This window comes from Colobus angolensis, unplaced genomic scaffold, assembly GCF_000951035.1.
Source record: "Colobus angolensis palliatus isolate OR3802 unplaced genomic scaffold, Cang.pa_1.0 Scaffold389, whole genome shotgun sequence".
Lineage (NCBI taxonomy): Eukaryota > Metazoa > Chordata > Mammalia > Primates > Cercopithecidae > Colobus > Colobus angolensis.
In genome coordinates, this window is record NW_012117254.1 from 2,008,187 (window position 1) to 2,020,278 (window position 12,092).

General features: G+C 42.5%; 1 pseudogene across 1 annotated transcript; it reads left to right on the forward strand.

Moving 5' to 3' along the window:
• The first annotated feature begins 8,873 nt into the window (after positions 1-8,873).
• LOC105520767 lies at positions 8,874-11,813 on the forward strand (annotated as a pseudogene). The gene has a single exon (XR_001003182.1). The product of XR_001003182.1 is annotated as an ATP-dependent RNA helicase DDX24 pseudogene (transcript).
• The last annotated feature ends 279 nt before the right edge of the window (positions 11,814-12,092 follow it).

Here is a 12,092-nt window from a genome sequence, read left to right on the forward strand (position 1 = left end):
GTATTTTTTAGTAGAGACGGGGTTTCACCGTGTTAGCCAGGATGGTCTCGATCTCTTGACCTCGTGATCCGCCCGTCTCGGCCTCCCAAAGTGCTGGGATTATAGGCTTGAGCCACCGCGCCCGGCCAAGGTTTTTTTTTTAAATCAGCCTAGAGTTATCTACTTACCAGCTTGCAAATATCGCTTATGACTATGATATTTCCAATTTCCTTTTCTCTCTCTCTCTTCCCCCTCCCCCCGTTTCTCTCTCTCTCTCTCTCTCTGTGTGTGTGTGTTTATGTGTCTGTGTTTCTGTGTTAAGCTTTTCAACCATGGAAACTAGCAAATGTCTGTAGGTGATAATTCTTGCCTCTTGGGATCCCTGAAAAAAGGAAGTCCACATGGAAAACAGAGGCAGTCTCCAGGTGGAGATACATCCTCAGAGATTTTGAAAGCAGTTTTCAGCTTGTGTTCTATAAATGTACCAATGATGACCTGTGTGTGTAGCCCCTAGACTGGGGGAAGGCCTTGCTTGTCATTCAGACTAGGGATGTTGCTGGCAATGGGCCTTGCTGCATCTTGGCTTTTGGGCAGCACTGCTGTTTCTTTACTGTTTTTCTTCACAAGACGGAGACCTGTTGCCTGAGAAGCCCATGAGCATCAAACTCAGATTTTTCACACGTCCAGATTGTTTTAAACTTACGTCAACTGGCAGATTGTTGAGCATTCAAAATCTGCCTGGCTTCCGTACCCTGCTAGTCCTCACCCCACATCTGCTAACCACAGATAGGATAGAGACTTGTGGTTAGGAGACCCCCGAGCTACTCTGCTCAGCTGCTGAGCAACATTCCCTAGACTCACAAACCCTTTCTCCAATTTCCATCTACCACAGAAGGTCTCTTGTCTTCCTCCCTTTCTGAGGGTGACTGCAAACCCATAAACTCTGGACAGTGTTCTTCTCTGAGGGCGTGTTCTCTCCTGCAGACTTGTCCAAGCACCAACCAGTAAAGCTATTTGTGTGTTACTGCCTCTGGTAGTCATAGCATTTTCCATAATCAGCCCCCTGATCCCACACACTTCACAACTGGCTCTTATGAACTTGGATTTCTGACACTTAGAGGCTGACGACTGTCCACGCTGAGGTGCATGATTTGAGGAGGTCAGTTCCACCTGTAAAACTGACAGGGCCAAAAGGCCTTAGGAAAGCACACCAGGCAGGCGTCTCACAGGGACACGGAATGCTGCTGTTGTCTGGCCTTGCAGCATCATGGCTTTCCTGCTGCTGCAGAACACACCCTGACTGTTTTGGAATTCTGAATTCAGATCTCAATAGGTTGGGCTTGACTCTAAGCTAAAACCCAAAGTGTCCACTCTGAGCTGTTTCAGACTCACCACAAGCTGTGCATGCAGCCCTGGGCCATCCACATCTCTTGCAGATGCCCATGATTTAGGGCTTGTTCTCAGGTGGGACCCACTAGAGTGGGCCTGCTCATGGGCACTGTATTTCTGATTCAGGCAGGTTGCACTTCTAACCAATCATGGCTGCCAAAAGCTGCACATTGGGAGAGGGCACCCCACAGGGACTGTGATCCCTCTGCCCACTCATGACAGACCAGTCTCAAACCCCCTCTCTGGGATGTCCACTGTTGGTGACTCGTGTCTGGCAACCTACATCAGTTACAGGTTGGTATAGCGGATGGACAGCCTGACTTGACTTCCTGTCCCTCCTCCTGGTCCACATGCCAGGCAGTGGGGTTATCAAATGCAGCCTGTGCCCAGGAAAGGATGAGTTTTTTCTACTCTGCTCGCTGCGTAAATAGGTGGGATGGAAAGGGGTATGCACACCCATTTTGAAATCTTTTCGAAATGCAGGATTTTAAACATGATTGGTTTTTCTGTTCACATCTTGTTTTATGATAGTGGTTTTGTCCTTGTTACATACAGCCTTGCTAGGCGAGAAGGCCTGCGAGAAGGTATGAGTGATTGAGGGAATGTGAAGCTTTTATTACTGAGTGAGCCACGTTGATTTTATAAGGATGGAGAAAAACACAACAAGAAATCTGTGGAGGTGAGAGGGAGAGCACTATGGTCTTGGTGTTGCAGAACTGTTCCTGGAAGGTTTCCACCCTTGCTGAAGGAAAACTCCCCATGCTGCCTTTGCAAGCTGCTGCAAGTTCTGTGACTCCAAACTGATGGCTTTGCCTAACACCATACCTGACCCCACTGACTAGGGGAGAGAGGCGGTGGCTCCAGCCCCTCCATGGGGTTTGTGTTGACTGGTTCAATCCAGGACACCTAACAGGCATAAGTGATATCTGTATGCAGCTTGATTTCACCCTGCTGTGTCCAGTCCTATCGATAATTTCCTGTAATATCCCTTGGCCAGTGGGATGCGCTGTGCAGTTTAAAAGAACTCACACAGCAGGCCTCATTGTTCTCCTTAGAAACCCTGCATCTTTCAATGTTGTCCATTGGCTGGATTCTGAGGACTTGGATTTGGGAGGGATTCCACTTTCCTCAGAACTGATCAGAGTGGCTCACTATACCTAAACTGTATATGCAAACAAAAAGCTGCACACTGCTTTCCTCCTGGGAGTCTGGAATTTTGGTCCATGCCTGGGAGAACTGCTTATATGACCAGCCCCAAGTCCAACTCATGGGTGACAAGGTTTTACTGAGCACCACCAGTTGGCAGCATGTTACATGTTTGGTCACGCCTTGTTGTGGGGGAATTAAGTGCATTCTGTGTGACCCTACTGGGAGATGAGATGACTCAGGAAACCTGTGTCTGGTCTCCTGCACTTCTCCCTGTGCACCCTTTCCCTTTGCTGATTGTGCTTGGTATCCTTTCACTGTAGTAAGTTGTTGTCATGGGTAGGACTATATGGTGAGTCCTGTGAATTCTCCTAGTGAGCTACTAGACCTGATTCAGCGGTTTGGAGTTCCCCATTTGGTCCATTTTTAGGACCCTGACACACCCATCCAGCCCCTCCATGTCTCACTCCAGGAAGTTGCAGGTCAGGACACTGCTGAGAAGAATCATAGTGGACAAGCTTGCTTGAGTGTTTCTTAGATCTCAGGGGCTGTTTTATTATTTTATTTTATTTTATTTTTTTCAGAGTCTTTTTCTGTCGCCCAGGCTGGAGTGCAGTGGCAAGATCTAGGCTCACTGCAACCTCTGTCTCCTGGGTTCAAGTGATTCTCCTACCTCAGCCTCCTGAGTAGCTGGGACTACAGGCACGTGCCACCACGCCTGGCTAATTTTTTGTATTTTTAGTAGAGACGGGTTTCACCGTGTTAGCTAGGATGGTCTCGATCAACTGACCTTGTGATCTGTCCGCCTCAGCCTCCCAAAGTGCTGGGATTACAGGCATGAGCCACCGGCCCGGCCTGTTCGCAATGCTTTTTAAATATCTAATTTAATCCTCACCACTCTCCTTTGAGATAGATTCTATTGTTCCACCAATTTTGTGAAGGAAACTCTTGGTTTTTTCTATGCAACTTTTCTGTAAATCCAAATCTGTTCTTATACCAAAAGTTCATGGTTCTATAAAATAAATGGTAGCAGGAGGTTTGGGCAAAGAAACTAGAAGTTGAAGTAAAATCACTATGGTGGTGAAATTTTCATGCTATCTTTTTTCCTCCTGTGTCTCCAAGACTGAACTCAAAGGTTGCCCAAATTTCTAAATTGTAAATGAGGTGTGGACAGAAAGAGCTTTATGAAAAAGTCTCTCTCTGTGGTCTAAGAGCTAGGAAGGCAGGCCCATACTGTATACAGGGAATGAGGGAAAGAATATTTTGATCCTGCTGGCCCAGCTCACAGATTAGCTCCAGTCCTGAATCTGTATCCTGTGGCTGCAGCATCAACCACAGCTGGAAAAGCATCTAAAAATCTCAAGGAGGGGAATCCTACTCTCAAACAAGATATTTTGTCCAAAAAAGTGTGAGAAGATTGGAAGGCAGTAATGAGTAGCACTTTTGCAGGTCTCAGCCCAGGGCACAGGCCAATAAAAAGACTGAGACTTACTCATAGGTCTGTGGAACGCTTCCTCTTTGCCACACCTTACCAGTATGTCAGTAGGACTCCTGTGTAATAGCAGGGGAATAGCACTGAAACAACTTCATATCTCAGATTTCATTTAAGAAGAAATATCTAGGGAAACTCAACACAAGAGCAGAAAGTTTAACCTCTGAAACCTATGGCTCCAGGAAACCATAAACACAGTCGCACTCCTAAACAAAAATAAACTGTAACTATAAAGGCTTATTTTCCTCAATTCCATTTACCTAGTACATTATGTCTGACTTTCAACTAAGAAAGAAATTACAAAGCATACTAAAAAAGAAAATACATTTTGAAGAGACTAAATATCAAAACAAACTCAGGTATGGTGAAGTTGTTAGAATTATCAGTCTGACAATTGAATACCACTATGGTGAATATGCTAAAGGCTCTAATGGAAAAAGTGAACAACACGCAAGTACAGGTTGGTAACATAGGCAGGGAGATGGAAAGTCTTTGAAGCCGAATCCAAAAGGATATGCTAGAAGTCAAAAACACTATAAAACTATCAATAAAACAAAATGTAGACTTATTGGACTTTATGAAAATTTAAAACTTTTGTGCATGAAAAGATACTAACAAGAGAATTACAATGCAATCCACAGGCCAGAAAAGAATATTTCCAAATCATATATCTGTTAAGAGATGCACATGCAGAATATATAGAGAACTCCTAAAATTCAACAACAACAAAAAACAAACCAATTCAAAACTGGGGAAAGTATTTGATTAGAAATTTCTGCTTAAATGTTATGCAAGTGGACAGAGGACATATGAAAAGATACTTAATGAAACTGATTGTTAGGGAAATACAACTTAAAATCATAGTGAGATAGGATCCCACACTCACTAAGATGGCTACAATTTTTTAAAAAAATGAAACATCAGCAAGCCAGGAAATAACAAGTGTTGGCAAAGGTATGGTGATATTGGAACATTTGTGCCTTCTGGAATGTAAAATGATGCAACTGTTGTCCATAACCCTATGTGATTTCTCAAAAAAATTCAAAGTAGAATTACCATATAATTCAACAATTTAATTTCTGAATATGTATCCAAAATAAATGAATGCGCAGACTTAGATTTTTGTGTATCAAAAAATATAGTATCATTACTTGCAATAGCTAAAATGTAGAAGCCACCCAAGTGTCCATTGCTAAATGAATGGAGAAGCAAAATGTGGTATATGCATACAATGGAAACTTATTCAGCCTTACAAAGGAAAGACATTCTAGTATACATTACAACATACATGAACCTTGAAGATATTATGCTGAATGAAATAAATCAGTAACAAAAAGACAAACACTGCATGATTCCATTTACACAAGATACTTAGAGTGGTCAAATTCATAAAGACAGAAATTAGAAAGGTAGTTGCGAGGGGATATGGGAAAAGGGAATGGGAGCTACTGTTTAATGGGTATAGTGTTTGTTGTGCCGGAGGATAACAGTTCTTGAGATGAGTGGTTTTTATGGTTGCATAATAACACGAATGTACTTAAATATCACTGCTCTGTAAACAAAAACTGGTTGGGAAGGTCAACTTCATGTTATACATATTTTACCACAACAAAAAATGTTTTATTAAAAAAAGAAAGAAAGAAACCTCTACTGGAACAGAAATGAATAATGCCTTTGATTGGCTCATCAATAGACAGGACATGGCTGAGAAAATAAGCAAAAGCCTGATGAAATGCCAACATAATCTTTCAAACCTGAAATGCAAAGAGAAAAAGGAAAGGAAAAAGACAGAACAGAATATTCAAGAACTGTGTGACAACTATACAAGGCATAGCTATATATAATTGGAATACCAAAAGGAAAAGAAAGAGAGGAACAGGAGAAATATTTGAACTGGTAATGGCTGAGAATGCCCCCAAATTAATGACGGACATGTATTCACAGGTTTAGGAATCTCATAAAACATCAAGTAGGATACATACTAAAAAGTATGCAGCTATACAAATCATATACAAACTGTAGAAAATCAAAGAGAAAAATAATATTGCAAGAAGCTGGAGGAAAAAACAAGTGTCAGAAGAATTCCTATTGTTATTTTTCTCTATCTTCCTACTTCCTGGCCTCCTAGCCAGGCCCTTTAAAGGGAAATGCACAGCAGTATGAGTAGAAAAAGGACCCACCTCCTAGTGAGAAAGTAAGAGGGAGTTCCCTGGGACCGAGTGGGCATGGTGAAGATCACTGAGAATAGTTGATATGGCTTGAATTTGTGTCCCCACCCAAATCTCATGTCAAATTGTGATTCCCCAATGTTGGACGGGACCTTGTGGGAGATGACTGGTTCATGGAGGCAGATTTACCCTTCCTGTTCTCATGATAGTGAGAGAGTTATCACAAGATCTGGTTGTTTGAAAGTGTATGGCACCTCCCCCTGCTCTGTCTTCCTATTTCTCTGACCATGTAAGACATGCCTGCTTACCCTTCGCCTTCCACCATGCAGGGCCTCCCCAGACAGGCTTCTTGTTCAGCCTGTGGAACTGAGCCAATTAAAACTATTTTAAAAGAATAAATTACCGAGTCACAGCTAGTTCTTTATAACAATGCAAGAATGGACTAATACAATAGTAAATGTAAGAAAGAAAACACATTAAATTTGGTAGAATTTCCTGCATCAACCCAAGATGCCCACGTAGGAATCTTTCTATTAATCTAGGACTAGAGAATTAAATTAGAGAAAGATCATCACCCAGTTCTCAGCCTAGGCCTAGGATGACTCACACACACTATGGATTCAAATATCAGGGCAGCAGCAAAAGCAGAATATATAATACATTTTTTTTTTCCAGCATGTGTGCAACACTCATCAAGCTACATCATCTTCTGAGTCATGGAACATGCAACAGATTTGTAAAAATTGAAATCACCAAGACTATGGTCTCTGATCTTTCATGGCATCAAATTAGAAATCAAACAATAACATTAATACAACAGGAAAATCTCAAACAACTTGGAAACTAAACAATACAATCGTTAACAATTCAAGGATCACACTGAGTCTTGACAAATAAAAAATCCATAAAACTAAGTTAAAATGAAAAGGCAACATATCACAACTTGTGAGATGCAGCTAAAACAGTGTTTAGAGACAGAATTATAGCAGTTAAAGCTTAGATTAAGGTAATAGAAAGGTCTCAAATAAATAAGCCTCTATTTTCCCTAACTAGAAAAAAAAAAAAAAGAAAACAAATTAATTCAAAGCAAGCAGAAAAAAGTAGAAAGTCAATAGAAATAATTGACTTTGAAAAGAGAAAAAAGTAGGAAAAAAATTGAAAAACCAAAATGTAGTCCTTTGAAAAGATCAAGAGAATGGGCGGGACTCTAGTCAGCCAGACAAAGTAAAAAGAGAGAGGACACAAATTATTAAAATTAGGAAGGAAACAGGAGCTATCAATACAGAACCTGCAGACGTTAGAAAGATAAAAAATGAAATACTGAAAACAAATATATGCAGAAAAATTCAAGATGGAATTGATGATGAAATTAAATGAATTTCTCCCAAACTCAGAAACTGCCAGAACTCACCTTAGCTGAAATGGATTACCTGAGTAGGAATCTAGCCAATAAAATAATTGATTTCATAGTAAAAAATCTTTCTGGGAATTAACTACGTAGACCCTGATATGTTCACTGGAGATATCTTACAAACATTTAAAGAAAAAGTCACCCTCATCTGGACGCTCTCATACAGAAAATAAAAGAGAATGGAATGCTTCCTGAATCTTTTTTATCAGGTTAACATTACTATGATATTATCAGGCCAGCAATACAAACAAACAAACAAACAAAAAAGGAAATACAAAAGAAAACATTAGAGACCAATATGCTTTATAAACACAGATGCAAAAATCTCCATCAAAACTTTTTTTAATAGAGTACAGCAACATCTAAAAAGTGGGAATTATCTGGGAAATGCAAGGCTGGTTCAATATTTGATAATTAATCAATATAATTTACCATGTCAGCAGACTAATGAAATTTATGATGATCTGAACTGAAGCAGAGAAGAGCATTTGAGAAAATCCAACATATTCATAATCAAAAGTCTCAGAAAACTGGAAGTAGAAAGAAACTTACCTGACAGAGCACATATACCAAAAAACCTAGAGCAAATATCAACGTTTGCAGTGAAAGACTGAATGCCTTTTCCTAAGAACAGAAACAAGAAAAGGGTTTCCCCTTTCACTACTCCTATTTAGCATTGTAGTGGGATTCTTACCAGTGAAATCAAACAAGAAACAAAAATAAGAGGGACCCAGAATGGAACATATTATGCAACATTGTTTCTAACCTTAGAAGACATGCCCTGTCTATGCAGAAACTCCCAAGGAAACTGCACAAAAACTTCTCCAATAAGTAAGTGCAGCAAGCTCACAAGATAGAAGCTCAACATACAATAATAATATTTCCATGTGATGGCAATAAAAGTGGGAAGTTGCTCTTGCCATTTCTTCAGATTCACTGAGTGTGTTCTTTGCTCTGTCCAGTCTACTGTTCAGCTCATCAAAGTCATTCTTCATTCTAGCTATGATATTTTTCATTTTTAGCATTTCCTTTTGACTCTTACAGTTTCCATCCTTCTGCTGATATTACTTATCTGTTCTTGTACATTATCTTCTGTTTCCTTATAGCCCTCAGCACATTCCTCACAGTTATTTTAAATTCCCAGTCAGATCATTCCAATATCTCTACCATATATGAGTCTGTTTCTAATGATTGCTCTTTCTCTTCACACTGTGTTTCTTGTGTATTATGGTTTGAAATTTTTTGTTGCAAACTTGATGTAATGGAATAGATAAAAAGAATGGAGTTGGCAGCTGAGGTACAGCAGCGGTTTCTGAGGCTCCTGACTGGAGACCAACGGAGCTGCCGTGGCGTCTCCACATGCAACCATGAAGTTGAAGGACACAAAATCAAGGCCAAAGCCATCAAACTATGGCAAATTTCAGACAAAGGGAATCAAAGTTGTGGGAAAATGGAAGGAAGTGAAGATTGACCCAAATATGTTTGCAGATGGACAGATGGATGATTTGGTACGCTTTGAGGAATTGACAGATTACCAGTTGGTCTCTCCTGCCAAGAATCCCTCCAGTCTCTTCTCAAAGGAGGCACCCAAGAGAAAGGCACAAGCTGTTTCAGAAGAAGAGGAGGAGGGAGAGTCTAGCTCACCAAAGAAAAAGATCAAGTTGAAGAAAAGTAAAAATGTAGCAACTGAAGGAACCAGTACCCAGAAAGAGGTTGAAGTCAAAGATTCTGAGCTGGAGGCCCAGGGAGATGTCATGGTTTGTGATGCTCCGGAGGCGGGAAAGAAGACATCAGAAAACCTGGTCCAAACTGCTCCAAAAAAGATGAAAAATAAAGGGAAAAAAGGGTTGGAGCCTTCTCAGAGAACTGCTGTTAAGGTGCCCAAAAAAGTGAAGACATGGATTCCTGAAGTTCATGATCAGAAGGCAGATGTGTCAGCGTGGAAGGACCTATTTGTTCCCAGGCTGGTTCTCTGAGCACTTAGCTTTCTAGGCTTCTCTGCACCCACACCGATCCAAGCCCTGACCTTGGCACCTGCCATCCGTGACAGACTGGACATCCTTGGGGCTGCTGAGACCCGGGAAGTGGGAAAACTCTTGCCTTTGCCATCCCAATGATTTATGCAGTGTTGCAGTGGCAGAAGAGGAATGCTGCACCTCCTCCAAGTAACACTGAAGCATCACCTGGAGAGACCAGAACGGAGGCCGGAGCTGAGACTGGATCACCAGGCAAGGCTGAAGCTGAGTCTGAAGCATTGCCTGATGATACTATAATTGAGAGTGAAGCACTGCCTAGTGATACTGCAGCCGAGGCCAGAGCCAAGACTGGAGGCGCTGGCTCAGACCAGGTGTTGCTCTTTGGTGACGATGATGCTGGTGAAGGGCCTTCTTCCCTGATCAGGGAGAAGCCTGTTCCCAAACAGAATGAGAATGAGGAGGAAAATCTTGATAAAGAGCAGACCGGAAATCTAAAACAAGAGTTGGATGACAAAAGCGCCACCTGTAAGGCATATCCAAAGCGTCCTCTGCTTGCACTGGTTCTGACTCCCACTCGAGAGCTGGCTGTCCAGGTCAAACAGCACATTGATGCTGTGGCCAGGTTTACAGGAATTAAAACTGCTATTTTGGTTGGTGGAATGTCCACGCAGAAACAGCAGAGGATGCTGAGCTGTCATCCTGAGATTGTGGTTGCCACTCCAGGCTGGCTGTGGGAATTAATTAAAGAAAAGCATTATCATTTGAGGAACCTTCGGCAGCTCAGGTGCCTGGTGGTGGATGAGGCTGACCGGATGGTTGAGAAAGGCCATTTTGCTGAGCTCTCACAGCTGCTAGAGATGCTCAATGACTCCCAATACAACCCCAAGAGACAAACGCTTGTTTTTTCTGCCACACTCACCCTGGTGCATCAGGCTCCTGCTCGAATCCTTCATAAGAAGCACACCAAGAAAATGGAGAAAACAGCCAAACTTGACCTTCTAATGCAGAAAATTGGCATGAGGGGCAAGCTCAAGGTCACTGACCTCACAAAGAATGAGGCCACGGTGGAGATGCTAACAGAGACCAAGATCCATTGTGAGACTGATGGGAAAGACTTCTACTTGCACTACTTCCTGATGCAGTATCCAGGCTGCAGCTTAGTGTTTGCCAACAGCATCTCCTGCATCAAACGCCTCTCTGGGCTCCTCAAAGTCCTTGATATCATGCCCTTGACCCTACATGCCTGTATGCACCAGAAGCAGAGGCTCAGAAACCTGGAGCAGTTTGCCTGTCTGGAAGACTGTGTTCTCTTGGCAACAGATGTGGCAGCTCGGGGTCTGGATATTCCTAAAGTCCAGCATGTCATCCATTACCAGGTCCCACGTACCTCGGAGATTTATGTCCACCGAAGTGGTCGAACTGCTCGAGCTGGCAATGAAGTCCTCAGCCTGATGCTCATTGGGCCTGAGGATGTGATCAACTTTAAGAAGATTTACAAAACCCTCAAGAAAGATGAGGACATCCCACTATTCCCCGTGCAGACAAAATACATGGACGTGGTCAAGGAGCGAATCCGTTTAGCGCGACAGATTGAGAAATCTGAGTATCGGAACTTCCAGGTTTGCCTGCACAACTCTTGGATTGAGCAGGCAGCAGCTGCCCTGGAGATTGAGCTGGAAGAAGACATGTATAAGGGAGGAAAAGCTGACCAGCAAGAAGAGCGTCGGAGACAAAAGCAGATGAAGGTTCTGAAGAAGGAGCTGCGCCACCTGCTCTCCCAGCCACTGTTTACGGAGAGCCAGAAAACCAAGTATCCCACTCAGCCTGGCAAGCGGCCCCTGCTTGTGTCTGCCCCAAGTAAGAGCGAGTCTGCTTTAAGCTGTGTCTCCAAGCAGCAGAAGAAGAAGACAAAGAAGCCAAAGGAGCCGCAGCCGGAACAGCCATAGCCAAGTACAAGTGCAAATTAACTGCCCTGGTCAAGTGTGTTAGTGACTGCACATTGCTCTCTGTTCTCTGGCTATTTGCAAAACCTCTCCCACCCTTGTGCTTCACTCCACCATCAACCCCAGGTAAAAAAGTCTCCCTCTCTTCCACTCACACCCATAGCGGGAGAGACCTCATGCAGATTTGCATTGTTTTGGAGTAAGAATTCTGTGCAGCAGCTTAATTTTTCTGTATTGCAGTGTTTATAGGCTTCTTGTGTGTTCAACTTGATTCCATAAATTAAAAACAATGGTCAGAAAAAAAAAAAAGAATGGAGTTAAGTAGGTATTTAGTGTGAGGTTTTGTGTTCATCTGGCTGTGTTTACTGTTTGCTGTAGCTGTAGGTGTCAGAGGCTAAACCTCCCTGTTGTGTCCTTCATTTTTCCTCCTTGGTTGTGTTTGGTTTTCCTCGGAGACTTGCTCACTATGATCTGGCATGTACAGTTCTTTCACTTTCATTTCCCTATTGATGTGGCAGTGAGCTGTGGAGGGAGGGAAAATGTTCTATCCTCCTATGACTAGGTGTCAGGCTTCAATCAGTGTGCCCT